Raw genomic sequence first — 16,349 nt, 5'->3', positions numbered from 1 at the left:
TTACAGTACATCAGTTTTTGTCAATTCATATTTACCTGTTGTGTTGGTTTTCTGTGTTAAAGGCAAGACAAAACACTTGGACTCTTTTAAGTATTGAGCAAGCAATTTAATTTTTGGACTGCAGTTTAAAAGAAACAAACAAACAAAAAAAAAAACCTAATTTATATTATACTGTGATTAAAAACATAGCAACAACAAACAACCATAATATACAGTTTTGAACTTTATTTTGGTAGAATTATATGTCTTATAATAAAATTCCCAAACCCCAAAACTAAACTGAACACAGTGCTTATAAAAAACCAATATGACATAAGTCAAGTGTATGCATTGTTAGATTAAAGGGTTCTGTTGTCTTTATTTGACTGAACGGGTGTTCCTGAAAACAAGTCTGGGATCAGAGCTGAGGGTTTAAAATGTTTGGGTTTGGGTTTTGCCTGTTCAAAATGCATTTGTAGTTAAGAGGTGTAACCAACACGATAACCAGAGAGCTGTCCATGGGCGACAAACAAGCAATTGTGAAGCTGAGAGAAGACAGAAAATCAACACCAGATGATGCAAACTACTCATTAGCAACTCAGAACTCAGAACAGCAAGGCCAGACTGGAATCTGCCTAAAAGTATAGAAATGAGCCTCAAATATTCAAGAACATAGTTTTATGGACTGATGAGACAAAGATGAACTTTTACCAAATGGATCGAAAGGCTAAAGTTTGGAGAAAGACAGGATCTGCTCATGACCGCAAATATACAAGCTTATTATTAGCTGTGAAACACAGTGGAGTTGATGTCATTGCTTGGGCTGCATGGCATTTTCTGAGACAGGCTTAATTTTACAAGGTTTTATACCTTTTGAATTGTGCATCAGATCCATATGTAAAGTGCTGAAATGTTAATCTTTTGATTCATATTCGTCCTTTTATGTCAAAACCAAATGTTTTCAGTCAACAGCAAAATTAAAGGCACTGCTCTCACTTTCCTAATACATTTTCCCTGTATTTTCTTTTGTGAAGTATGTGACCATGTTACACAAAAAGCCCAAAGCTTGAGGTGACTGTGTGTTTGCGTGTTGGCTGGTAGTAAAACACACAGGTTTCACTGTGGCCAGTTTGCTTTGTTCTAAAGAGTTTTTTTTTTTTTTTTTTTTCAAAAATACTAAGCCACATGACATTGCTGCATTGTTGCATTGCAGAAGCTCATAAGTGTCTGTTTGTTCTACACAATAAGTACCCTGTCCAACCTATGAAAAGCTCCTGGTCTTGGTCATAAAATTCAAATTCAAATTCAAATTCAAAGTCTCTCAAGCGCCTGAGGTGGTAGAGACGCTGTTGGCCTTCTTCACCATGGTGTTAATGTGACAGGACCATGACAGGTCCTGCTTGATGTGGACACCGAGGTATCTGAAGCTGTCTACTCTCTCCACTGGGCTGTTGTTGATGACAGGGGTCTGGTAGTTCCTCTCCTGCTTTGTGCTAAAGTCCACTACCAACTCCTTTGTCTTGCTGACGTTTAGAAGGAGATTGTTCCACTGGCACCAGTGCTCCAGATTTCCAATCTCCTCCAGGTAGGCCGTCTCATCATTGTCAGTGATCAGGCCCACCACGACGGTGTCATCAGCAAACTTGATGATGGTGGTGGAGTTGGTAGAGGCTATGCAGTCGTGTGTGTACAGTGAGTACAGTAGAGGGCTCAGAACACAACCCTGTGGTGCTCCAGTGCTGAGCGTGAGGGAGGCTGAGACATGTCCACCCATCCTTACAGCCTGTGGTCTGCCAGTTAGGAAGTTGGAGATCCACTGATGCAGGGATGAGCTGAGTCCCAGGTGCTCCAGCTTGGTGGAGAGTGTTGCTGAGCTGTAGTCGATGAAAAGCATTTTAACATAATTCCCCCTTCTATTGTCCAGGCGAGCGAGAGATGTATGAAGATGAGTGATAGCGTCATCTGTAGAGCGGTTTGAACGGTAAGCGAATTGAAGTGGATCCAGTGTGTCTGGTAGTGAAGAAATGATGTCTCTGACCAGCCGTTCAAAGCACTTCATCACCACTGATGTGAGGGCTACAGGTCGATAGTCATTGAGGGAAGCAGGATGGGGTTTCTTTGGAACAGGAACAATGATGGAACAATGATATGGAAACAAATTGTATGTAGTTCTTTAAACAACCGCCTTTGAAGAAAACTTTTGAAGTTTTCCATTCTTCCCATTTTACTGGTTTTGCCCAAAACATCTGCAACATTTTTATTGACGTATTCTCTGTGAGTGTGTTTTAGAGCTGGCCTGAGTGTGAATCCCTTGCCTGTTGTGTATGTTACCAGAATAGAACAATGCTTAACTAAAAGTAGGACGTTGACGCAGGATATGAATAGATTAAAAAAGGGTGAATTTGACATACAAAAGTCCACATTTAGAGGGTTGGATGCAGGGAAACACATCAGGGATTACATCATCACAGGACACAGTAAGTCTGCAGATTACACAGCAGGCATAAATCTGGACATTACCAAACTGCCAATTTACCAGAAATAGACCTGCTGCCATTCCTAACTTCAAGCACTTTCAATCTTCCAGCAGAAGAAAATCCAGTAAGAGGTTGATGCTTCGTTAATAATAGAATGATAGAAACATATTTTTAAAGAGCAAGGTATATGATTCATTCATTTTGCATACATAATATACATATCTACTAAAAAAGAAAGTCTGTGTGTGTCATTGTGCACTCCACTTCTGCCTTGTCCTGCAGGGCACTAGTCAAATAATCTCCAGAGTGGGTGACTGACTGAACGCTGCTATTTTAGCTTTGTACTGTCTGCGTCTATGAATCACTCTGCAGGGTCAGAGCAAGGGAAGGAGAGTGGTTATTACAGTAACGACGCAACTAAAACTGTTTTTGCCCTTTTTCGAGACCAAAGCAAAACAAGAAGAGAACACACAGCTGACACAAGTAGATCTAATTGCATGACAAAAGCACAAGATGAGATGTGGTATTACAGAGATAATCTTTTGTTACAATCATGAACATTGTGTTCATATGCAGAAAATCTGCACTCATTTCAGTTCATCCCCCTCCACCTGCTTTACGTCACTCTGTGTTATCATGATTGCTGTATTAAATACTAATCTCTGTGCAACACTGGACAATCACATATTATTTTCTTATCTGACAAGAGACTGTATCTGTCTTTGGTTGTCTTATTGTTTGTCTGGTCACTCCATGAAAACACTGAACTGTTAAATATTCATTTCCTGACAGTGATTAAGCATGCGAGGCAAACTGAGTATGTAGGCCAGTTGGACCAGGAGCATTTATTAGACTCTCATTAAAATACATGAAACGACAAAGCAGATATTTTTGAGATAGTAACTGGTGATGTGGTGACAAGCATTTTGCAGTGCTGGTTGTTCCCCAGCTCAATCAGGATTATCAACAACAACTTTAAGGAGATTGCTGCAGCTGTTCACAGCTGCCATTGTTTGGTAGTTTCGGGTTCTGGACCACTGGAGTGAATAAAATGCAATATTGCAACATGAGCTGCAGAGGATTTGGCACACAGAAGCATTGCTGTGTTCTTTTGGATGAGGAATCAAATCAGACAATTTCACTGTCCTGTGTTGCCTCACTGTGCTCATTTGGAAAGCTAATAGACAGACCTATTTACAGTTCAATAGAGGAAGGAGTGAGACAGAAAGGAGGAGGTGGATGGTGGGGGTCAAGCAGCACAGCTGCACTTACAAAAGACACTTGATCAGACAGGGAAATTACTTGCACAACACTTCCACCTAATGGATAAAAACCACATGCTATTCTAAAGACCATGGGTAATCAACATCTACATGATGAACAGAAAAAGCCTGAAGCAGTTCCTTTGAAAATAAATCACACTCAAAATATGTGTTAGTTTCCTCTGTGCCTTCCTGCTGTGCGGCATTTTACAGCTTGGGGTTTACACAAGATATTACAAGATAAAAGACATGGATTGAATACAGAATAGCTGACTATACACAGCTCAGATCTTAATGATGTCTCCTGACGGTCATCATTAAATCGATCTTTGGAAGAGAACTTGACCTGAATAATACAATGACTTCATCCTTAACGTGGTAGATTAAAGGGAGTTTTAAGTTATGTAAAACATTGTTTCATTGTTTTGGGCATTTTTTTTTCACTCGCAATGAATTTATCACTTGAAGCTTACGATTGTGTTTGTATTTTTATACTATTAAATTCTGGATGTTGTTAATCACAAAATCTAAATCCAATATGAAGCACATGGTTATTCTCTGTTGTTTTACTGACATCTACTGGGCAGAACTGAAATGTCACATTTCTAAATGTCAAATTGTTGATGTCTTGGGACAATTATTTAATGACTGGTCTGGTTTACTTTGTTTTATTTTACACTAGCAAATCAACTGGATTTATAGAGTTATTGTGCTTTTCATATTAGACCATGTGAGAATTACACTCTCACAGCGTTTTGTAAGCTGCTGACAAGAAGTCACATGTCCGATCTAAATAAAGCATATGCTGCAATGGTATAAATGACAACTCCCCCACAGATTATCTCATTAAAGGAAGTGACAGCTCAACAGATTTATGTCATAAGACAATTTGAAGCATTTGAAATAGTACGAGATGACACGACCCTGCCAACAAAACCAGCCTCCTGGAAATGGGATGTATAATGAGTCAGAAATCATGGTGAGTGACTTTAACCTGTATTTCAGGATAACCAGTATCAACTAAATGCATTTCTTGTTACTTATATCAGAGTCAATCCTTCGTGTTCATTTGTTTATTTAATGTCTTCGTACATACTTACTGCTTATTTCATACCCTTGGTTTGACACATTTTGATATATCTGTGTAGACTATGCAAAGTGATTTTTACCAAAGAAAACCTACAGTGTGTTAAATGAAAAGTCTGTTTTTTTTTTTTGTTTTTTTTCCTGTTGTGGAAAATGTGTCATGTTCAGTCATCTTTCTGGCCCTGTTTCACTCATGTGGAGTGAAGTATTTGACTGGTTATGCCACAACGAGGGAGTGAATCAATGCTAAACATAGATCTGACACATTAGGGTTTCCCTGACTGCTGAGACACTTCCTGCATGTCAGTTGATGTGTGTTACAATAACCAAGATATCACCTTCATGGTTCCCTGCTCAAGTGTCATATCTGAAAGTTTATCACATGTTTAATGAGTTTTGAAAACATGAGCTCTTACCAAAGTTAAATTTTGACAGAAAATCCAAAAAGGTCTAAGATACTTACAAAAAGGGAAATGTAATTTTCATATTCATTTTAAAATGAAAGTGTGTTCAGTGGAAAGACTGAAGGGTTTGACTTTGGCGTCCTTCAGTGGTAGTTTAGAAAATGACAGCCAGCAGTGCAAACAACTCATGAATGTGGAAAGAGCAGCACATTTTTCTGTTGTCAACTGCTGTTGAACATTGTGAGCGCTGTAAAGAAGAGCCCTAAAACAACTGTCAGTGACATCAGGAACAACCTCCAGAGGGCAGGAGTGAAGGTATCACAATCTGCTGTTTACAGAAGACTTCATGAACTAAAGTACAGACGACCCCAGATGATGCAAACCTCTGGGCCAGGCTGGAATTTGCCAAAAGTAAACACCCTGATGTATCGCAGGGCCTTCACGTGGCTTTTCCAATTGTACACACACACACACACACACAGTCAAATATACAGGGTCTATTCCGGTTGAATGATGTCTCCTTTACAGAAGATATGTGCTTTACAGGCTACTTCAAAATGTTTTGTGCCACCAATTTAACCATTTGTATTGAGCTCAAACAAACAAAAGCTCCTACACACACACACACACACACACACACACACAAACACACACACACACACACACACACACACACACACACACACACACACACACACACACAACTCAACAACACAACACTGTAGGCAGACACACATGTACAGACAGACGCAAATACATCTCCCTCAGACTGAAAGTCCATGGCTTCTCTTCTGAGCAGGGCAATAAACGCTTTGTAGCTGTGCCAACAGAAAGCCCCTCTTTCAAAGTGCCCCCCAGGCTGTGAAAGAAACCAGTAAACAATGAGTTGAAAAAAACATCAGCTTATGAAGTCGTAATGTAGATGTCTTGTCACAACAAAATCTACATACAGCAGAAAATGAACCTTTTGGAATTTCATTGTTTTCCACATTAATTTGTCATAAAATGTTATCTGAGTATTAACAAATTTAATGTGCCTAATTATATTAAATTATAACACTAAAAATTATGATCTTATCATGTCTTTATGGAGAACAAACAGCATAGTGCAAGTGGCAAAAGTACGTGAATCCTTTGAAAAAGCACCTCAAAAAATTCAATTGGAGTCAGGAATTAACATACCTGGAGTCTTGTTCAGAAAATTTACTTGGAGGTGTGGCGTAGAGCTACATTGACTGACAAAAAACACTCAAACTTTGTGCTCTGCACAAAAAGAATATGCTTATGTGAGCCGTGCCACGCCAAAAGGGGCTTTCAGAGGATTGTTGATTTACATAAATTGAACTGAATTGAATTGATGATTTACATTAGGCTGGAGAGGGTTACAAAGTGATGTCAAAGACTTTAGAAACTCACCAGCAAGTTAGGTTAACAGTCTACAAATGACTCTGGGACTGTGGTTACTCTACCAATCTTCAGCATAATGTGAGAATGTCTGTACATCAGCTGAAACTCTGTAGAAGTTGGATGATGCAACAGGACAATGACCCAAAACAACAGAATGGCTTCAGGAAAACAAAATCCCCCTTTTGGTCAACCAGTAATTATTTCCAAGGGTTCACATACTTTTTTGTGCTATTATTTTTTATTGCACTGTAGAATGGCACCCAGTACACTGAACCAATGTAATGAATACTCTCACCACTCATTTTAATTAAATAATTACGGGATATGTTTATTTTCATATAGATATTTTGCAGTGTGTGGATTAACTTTTTTTTTTTTACTGCTCATCAAATTTGTTACTAAACATTGTAATCCAGATACACACAAACACACTCATCCATAAAGACACACACAAGACACCAAACAAAGAGGGAAGTGAACGCTTGCTGAAAGCTAAATTGAAACATCTTGCAGTCATGATGCCATGACTCTCTGTTGTTTCCAGGCCCAAAGAGTTGTAGCAGGAGAATAGGAGGAGCACGAAGAGATGGAGGAACAAGGGGAGAAAGGAGGGCCTTGCCACCCATTGGCAGGAGAAAGCGAGAGGAGACCGATATTAGGCGGTCTGTTTTGAAAACTAGTGGACACCCCTTTGCACATACTCTCTGCGTCGCTCCTTCCACCCCTAGCCTCTTTCAGCCCTCCTCCTTCCTCCTGCATCCCCCCTCCCTGGGAAAACAGGGACAACAAATTAGCCTTCTTTTCTCAGCAGGGCCCGAGGAGGAGGACACTTGGACAGCCCTCAGAGTGTCCGCCTGGAGTTCCCATGGACCCCTCTTGCCCCTTCCCCTTTCAGTTGGTGAGGAAGCAGTCATTGTGCCAGCACCTGTCTCTGAGGAAATTGGTAAAAGTGATGGCTTTGTTAGGCATCTCCATGACAACCCGGAGAAAAGAGTGGGGCCAGTTAGCGGGGAATGGGGGAGAGATTGGGGGGTTGTGAGGAGAAAGAGTGGGAGAAGCACGGAGGGAGTTAAGGGGTTTGACAATGGAGTAGCAGTTGCATCGCTTTGGTTTTGCCAGCGATCTACGTGAGGATGCTGTGACTTGCTGTGCGTGCTTGTGTGTGTCTGTGAGTGTGTGGAGGTGGGTGGGTGGGGGGTTTGGGAGGTCGTGTCATTGTGAGTGTGTGTAAATGCAGAACTTGTAAGTAGCAACCATTGTAGGAATGTGTACCGACCATCTCTTTCCTTCTCTCTTTCTCTCTCTCCCTCATCCCTGTGGGTGACACTGTGACATCCACCAGCGAAGCAGCGCAGGAGTTTGAATGGGTTGAAAGCAACAAGGTCAATCACATCATGTCCAGAAAGTATCCCCCTGAGAGAACACACTTTTAATAATTAAGCAGCACGTTGCCTCATTAAAGTCCAGCTCAAACAGTAAGTTAAACACTGCAACTGTAAGTCAAGAAATTTTGAACAGAACAAACAAGAACAAGAAATCTGGTGTTGTGCATAGTGACACCTAGACAGACCACAGAAAGCACATCTCAATATTTTAACAGGTCTTCACATGGTGCACAGTGAAAGCAAAGGAGAGATTAATGCACCTGTCAAATATCTTCTTAAATTCCCTGATGGAAAATTATTTGATATGAAAGAACACACTGATTGCAGACATCAGACAGCTAAACCTTTTGGTTACACTTTTATTATCACAGTTAAACTATGTTTGTCACTCTGATCTACTTTGGTCATTCACACACAAGTTGAATAAGAATGGAGTTTAAACATCAATTCAACTCCATTCACTTGCATCCATAAACGGTGGACAGTCAGCAGCAATATATCCATCCGACCAGCAGATGGCGCTCTTTCACTGACAGACAGCTGAATTTTCTGTGTGCTTCTAGTGTGAGCAAACAGTCTGTACATTAACAATTTAATTTAATAATCAATATTCTCTGAAAAATGTTTCTATGTTTAAAGACTTTCTAAACGAAAGGTGGGTGGACTGAGAAAGACGTTCAATGGGAAATATATGCATTTAAATTTATTTGAGGAACAGAAATGCTGAATCACTAATGGGCTTTAGTTATAAATCATTCATTTTATACTCTTTAACCATGACTGACACTGCATTATTACAGTTTCCTTATTTAAAACACAGCTAATAGTCTTTTTCATTTTTTGATTTCATTTCACTTTGTAGATAAGACTAGAAAGATAGTTTTCGTGTGTAAATGACCGCATTTGAAGATATGATCGTTCACACTTCCTGTTCACAAAAAGGCTGCACTTTAAGATGAGAAAGGGAACAAGTATGTTAGTGGTCAAGACCAGGAAATGGCTGTCATTCACAAAACCACAATGGCGATTTTGAATCCCCCACATGAATGAACATCTCAAGCTCCTCTGCTAGTGTCTCATATAAGCTGATACCCAATAAAGGAGGCAATATTTTACTTCTATTGGATAATCCAGGAACCACTCAACTTTCTTTTGATCATGCCACAATGATAAATATTGAACTTAGTGGGTGCCCAGTACATCTGCTTTTCTAATATATATGTAATCACAGGATTAAATCACTTCTTCTGTCCCTGAGCAAGGCATCAGTTGACTTATATGTATTTTGTAAATAAAGGCAAGATTGTGTGTAGGTATAGTTTTAGGAACATTGCTTAGTATTCATGTCTTCACTTCTAGAGGCCACCTGGTGGTCATTTTTCTACTGCTGCTTACTGTGCTGCACCACTGAAGCATATTCGTGATTGATAATTTTCTCAAAAACAACTAGATCAGATTTCTTAAGGTGAGGTTTGCTGTTTTTTCGTGCACTCACCTGACCTGATCTTCTCTGTATTCAGAGAAGCCTCTTCTAAAAATGTCATCTTCATAAATTACTTTGGCAGACACACATAATCAGCTACTATATGTGAGTACAACTTGCTTTTTTTGTATATAATGAAATGCTGTGGTTTGGAAACCTGCATGCATGATCATGGGACTAGCAAGTCTCAGATTTCGTATTTCTTAAGAAATGACCTCAACATATTTTATTTTATGTGGTACAACATTTCCATTTCATACTTTTCTCCAGAGTAGAATGTAAAATTTGATGGGTAGTATTGAACATAATTGGTCCTGCACTACTCCTGTCTTTCTACTCTCTATATGTGTCATTCCAAACAGCAACTCTGAATATTGCCATATGGGAACAGTGTGAATGCGGTGGGTTTGCGAAGGCCTCTAAAAGTGTCTTCACTGGTGTCCAGGGGCCTGTGATTTATCTCCTCTCCGATGTGAGGCTGCACTGCCTTCACTAAAACAAAATACTCTTAACATCTGGAGCAGATGCATATACCTGTATGTATGCATGTGTGTGTGCAAGCATATGTACCCATTTTGTTTTAATACAGAAACCTTAACACAACTTTTCTGCAAAAAGTGTTATTTTTTTGGTTTGCATACGTATGAGCATAGTAAATTTTAGGTGACTCATACACTAATGTGGGAGCCCTCCCATCTGCTTTCGAATGTCTTCCAAATTACACAGTGAATTATTAGCACTCCCTTTTTGGTCTTGCGCTCACTGAAACACTATAGACACCACACAGAATCAGCCTAATCATACTGTCTTGCTAAAAAATCTAGTGTCAGGTAACAAATCCCTCACAGTAACTTGATTATCCCTGTATTTAAGCAACTAAAAACTCACAGTGGCCAGTGATGACAAGTTTTTCAAGAGCAGTAGAGCAATGGGTTGGGATACAGAAGACCATGGGTTTCCATCCCACCCCATCGGGTGTGGCCCTGCCCAGCCACCAAGGGCGACCTGAGGAAAGTTGAGGCAGGAAGGGCGAACACGTTCTGTTGTGGCGACCTCTGAAGGACAAGCCGAAAGCCGTTGGTTTGACTGCCATGCTATCACCTCTGTGAGGTTACCATTACACACAGTCGGGTATGGAGCTCAATACTGACACTGACATGTCAGTAAGATTACAGTGATTGAACAGTTAATATGCTAAGATTAAGCAGATTTAGCAGAAAAAATTTAGGAATTTTTTGCAGGTATTTTGTCATTGAATCAAAATTACTCTCCATGGAGCCGCACAACTAGCACAGTTAAAAACCAAAACGTGAACATGAGGTGTGAAAATGAAGGCTTATGATTGCAGTTCTTTGGTAGTAAATGTAGTTAAATCACAAATAAAATTCAATTCAAATTGATTCATAGTGTAAAAGAGCAAACCCTGCGTGAGACGTTGGCTTAATTCAGCCAGTGATACAAAAGAACATGTTGACTGGCCTACTGGGATTAGACCTACACAGTTAATGTGTGTGTCCTTATGTGAACACCACTGTGTGTGGTCCTGTATATGTGGGGAAAATGCCCACGTGTACAGTGTTGTGTGCAATTTACCTGAAAAATTATCTTTTTCAGCAAATGACCTGACATCATAGTGCATGTGGAAATAATACAGACATGTAAAACACTAAAGAGGTGTGATGTGTTATTTGTTACTGAATGGCTTTACTGTTACTGAGAGTGGTTATTGTTGCAAAAAAAATGATTGATGAAAAATGCATCATCAGCTAGATTTTATAGGTCTAAAAGGCTTCTACCTGTTGGAAGGTACAGTATATATAACCTACATCACACATGCTACAGAATATTCGCGCTCGTGTGTGTGTGCTTGCCCATCTGTCATTGCTGAAGCTGGATAAGCTACATGGCTGGTGACAGTCTATATTTTTGTTACTGAGAACAAATCCCACTAAAAGCCAACACCCAACAATGTTTTTCTTTCTTGTCCTTAGAATTCAAGCTAAATCTTCACATCACAGTTGAAAAAAATAGAAGTGATTTCTTAAAACAACTGGGCACTGTGGCGTTTAGCAGCTGTCAATCAAACAGAGGGAAATAACGTATTTTCTATGTACTATTTTCAGCAGGATAGGTATATTACAGTTTGTTGTTTTTTTTGTTTTTTTTTTGGCTAACAAGAATTGGTCAAAACTGACGTCACACTGTCAAAACTCATCACACAATCATTAAAACAGAAGTCTATGTGAAGCAAACTGTGAAACTGTTTAGCTCAAATGTATGTTTGCAATGCAGACTGTGTGAAAAGTTTTGAAAAAGTTGTTTCAGTAAAAAATACTGTAAAACACATTTGGTCTCCTAGTGACAATTTATCTACAATGTCCATACAGCAAATAAAAATACTCAACTCAAGGTTCACATACTTTGGTCTTCCTGTAGCTTTTGGCTGTATCTATGGTTTTCTGTAGCAGAAGACAAACCTTTAATCCAGTTATCAAATTTGGCTCAAGACTCCTATTCCTAAAAGATTTCCAAAAATAGCTTTTTTCAGTTTTGGCCCCTTTGGCCTTTTGGTCCAATTTTGGCCATTTAAACTTTGACAACTACTTGTACCCTGAAGTACTGTAGTTTGACATTTGTTTATTTTTGTGTCTCCTGGGTATTTCTAGGTATCACCAACACTTCCATAAAAACCTTTTGTGATTTTTAGAAACATTATTTCCAGATACTAGAGCTCAGAATTGGACTGTACGAAGAATTACACATGCCACAGTGATCCTAAGCATCTTGAATCTAGTAAATTACCCCAGACATTATCTTTTTTTCTCATGTAGTTATCTTTCTCTCTCTTTCAAGACAAACATTGTGGAAGCAAGCATGGGTGTTCCTCAGTTCATCTCTCGCTTGCTGAAATGCACACACACACACACACACACACACACACACACACACACACACACACACTCCCTCACATGCAGACATCACCAACACGCGCACACCCCGTAGCTCACACACCAGCAGACAAACACCTTAACCTCAAACCTCAGGCTAGGTGTAGACAGGACCACACATACTGTCTCACACAAAATGTTTGGAATGTCATAAACATTTATTTCGGTTGAAAAGAAGATTTTGCGCATGTGTGTGTGCGCACGCTCTCTGTTTTCGCTGAAAGAGAAGGAAAGTTTAACCATACATGCAGGCCACCAGACAGAAAGAGATCAAACATGACCAAATATTTAGGGTGTTTTGTCCACAAAACCGGACAGGTTTATATATAAAACTAACTAAATCCATTGCTGAGTCATTGCTTACCCATGAAACATTTGAAAGGTAGCGTGAAATGGTTTACTAAAGCATCTTAAATTAGTGCTTATTACAGTTATGTTAGATCAAGTAGGAGTTTTTCTTAACACAGAATAAAGAAACACAGAATGTGAAACAGCTGCAAAACACAATTTAATACTAGTTAATTACTCTGTTTAAAATGTGATCAGTTTTTCTATTAACACACTATGTGTACAGTATATAGTCTATATACAACTGATGTTCATTGACGAACGTTGTGCAACTGTATGTAGCATATCATCTCTACCTATCAGTATTGAAGCCTGCGTGTGTGTATGTTTGCCCTGTGGGTCGAAAGACCTCCCAGACAGTGGACAGTCCGTCAGACATAATGTGGCCACAGAAAGACGCACACAGACACAGACACATACACACATAGGCACACTGAAGACAGGGAAACTGGGTGGTCAAACTAATCTGGGATTCCTGTCTCTTATTTAAATCTTTATTTTCCTTCCTCCTTTCATCTTGTATTATTGCTTACACGCCTTCATTATATTATTCCATATTTGCCTTTCTCTGACGTCATCTGTACGTGTCTCTTAAACTGTAGATCTGTAAGGCAGTACCAGTCACCTCCTCATCACGCATTCCTGTGGGGCCTAAACAAACTTGATTACAAGACAAGCCTCCCTTTTGTAGCACAGATTTTCGCGAAAAACTTGCATTATATTCAGGTCAATATGCTACATCGATCAAATAACAAAGATATAAAAGTCAGTAAGATAGACAAGACTGGCCATTGATGCAAATAAAGAGGGAGAAGCATGCAAACAGACAGGTGAGGAGACACCACACAGTTAAAAGTGTTACACAGGCTCTCAGTTAGACACAGAAAGGTGCAAGTGCCTTGCGGCAGGGAGTTGCCCAGCTTTTCCCTCACTGGCCACTCAAAATGAAACCCAAATATTTCCTGGTTCTGACACCAGCTTGGCTCTCACATGCTTTTTGCTTTCTGAGAGGAGTGAAAAATTACTCCAAGAAAAAAAAAAAGAATGAATTTCAAAGTCTGGTGACGAGTACTGGGGAGAAAAAACATGTATTTCTTTATGAAAGTATTTAGAACATATGCTTCATGACACAGCTGTTTGGGTTGATGAAGCTTTTCAGCTGGTCTTGAGAAGTGATGGTGAACAAATCTCTTTAGTTTGGGGATTTTACTCCAAAAAGACCCGTATCTTAAATCTTACATAACGACAGCATGGTTTTGAATCTTCGCAAACAACACATCAAAGTGAAGTCACCATAATTAGAAACACACAGAAATGAACTGATGATTGTGTGGATTGACAACAAACATGTGAAAAAGAATCTTTTTTAAATGAATCTCAGCAGCATAGCTGAGCAACAGTGCAGTGAGACATCTTTATCTGTGGCTTGCATGTGTGTTCATCTCTGACATTGGGTGAACGGTGCCTGTTTTGGTTTCCACAGCAGCGGTGAGGGCCCCACAGTGCACTGGCGCTGGAATTGGTGCAAACACAAACCACAGTGTATGCATGTGTGTGTATGCGTGCCTGCGTGTGCGAGACCACATGGGAGTGTGTATGCAGTGCAGTGCCCACCTCTAAACTCAGAGGGAGGCTTCACACACACACACACACAAACAAGCATGCACGCTCACACTCTCGCTTTGGCTCTGTGCTCTCCCTGGGTGGTCTGTGCTGCAAATGTTTATGATCTAAACGAAGCTAATCCAACTGGCTTGTTTCAGTGAATTGAGAATGATTTACAAGATGCAGCCACGGGGCCAAGTAGAGAGGAAATCAGACAAAATCTCAGGGCTCCATTTCAAGTCATTCTGTGACTAGACCTTCACACTTGTCTCTACGTCTGTTCACATTCCTATCACCATCTGTTTCTATCCCGGAGCTGTACTATGATGCGTTTGTGTCTTTTTCATTTGCCCACCACTCATCCCTTAGACGGATGTCTTTATTTGACAAATTAGCTGGCCTTTGACGATATGCAAAATACAAGGGATCAGTGCATTTTCAATTGCCTGTGAAGTCTCTCACCCTCATTCTGGGGTCTTTTTGTAATTCTCACAGAATAGGGAGAAGGAAGGAAAATCTTAATAACAATCTGCCTCTGTCTGCCATGCACACATGCTCACTTTTTCTTTGTAATGAACTTGGAAGAACAATATGAGGCAATAGTATTGTCTTCCCAAAGAAAAACGGACATGTCATTCAATCTAGGCTTCATGAGTGTACAGTCTCCAGTCACAATATGACATGATAAGATATGTCATGCGTCATGTGACGTTATTATGCAGTCAACACTAAAAGGTTTAATTCAGAGCCTTCACTATACATTACACATTAATAAATTACTAAAAAAAAACAATACAATTGGATATATGCTATTATATTTACCATTTAGCATTATGGATGCCAGGGTGCACAAAATAGTGTTATGAAATATCTTCCATAACTCTGTAAGAGATTTGTATAGCCTGACTGAATAACCTTATGTCATTTTAGAGTTTTGAACTGAGGTCATAGAGTTTGAAAGATGGCAGAGGTCTAATAAAACAATATATAATGTGGGATCCAAGATTTTACGAGCCCAGCCAATCCTAGAGACTAAAATTCAGGATATTTCAGTTCTGCTGCTCTGATTTTTAACATTTCTTTATTTAAAGTGTTTTTAAAAGTTCCCACTGCTCATAGGAATGCATTAGCAAACTGGTGCAGTATCTAGTAAATGTGCCACCAGCAATATTTTGAGAAATGTTTCACACAGCCATTAATGCGTGTAATGAGAGGGATTCGAAAATATCTGTCAGATTTAACCAAAATCTTTGTTCAGTCAGGAAAACACTGAAATAGTAACCGGGAGAACATATAGTATTTACTTATCTGATATTGGGTTCCTGAAGAATTGAATTTGAACCACATTGTTTTTTCTAGGTATATACCATAACATACGGTAAGCTTGTTTGTCTCTTTCTCCCCCTCTTCTCTCTCCTCTCTCCTTTTTTTCGCTTGCTGTTCTGGTTTCAAGCAAGCAACATTGAGCAGTCAAGCTCATCTCCTGGCCAGAGCAAACAAAACCAAAGCCACATTCCCCAAGCTCAATTTGCTGTTACGTCTCAGCTCTGTGAATTGGGAGTTTTCAAGCTTGAAGTCTGGAGGAGTAACTGGGTGGCTTATTGCTGCTAATCTCACATCCACACACCATTTTTGTATGTGTGTATCTGTGTTACCTCTTCTATAGTGGTTTTTCGGTAGTTGCAACAGACACACATTTATGTGTAGTGATATCAGTCAGGCAATCAGAAAAACGTTGAGACTATTCCATCCACTCTGTGTGAGTTTTTCCTGGCAAATAGTTTCCTTTGGAGACAATAAAGTTTAATGTTGAAACATCAACTACAGATTATTATCAACATCCATCATTATTGTGGTCAGTAAAGTTAAATTTAGGAGAAATCTTCTTTAACAGTGGGCTATAATATAACAGGTTTTTGACTATAATATACTGTAAGACAATGATTATATTTTTATGAGTAGTAA

Source organism: Anabas testudineus, chromosome 17 (assembly GCF_900324465.2).
Source record: "Anabas testudineus chromosome 17, fAnaTes1.2, whole genome shotgun sequence".
Taxonomy (NCBI): domain Eukaryota; kingdom Metazoa; phylum Chordata; class Actinopteri; order Anabantiformes; family Anabantidae; genus Anabas; species Anabas testudineus.
This window is presented reverse-complemented; position numbering follows the sequence as displayed.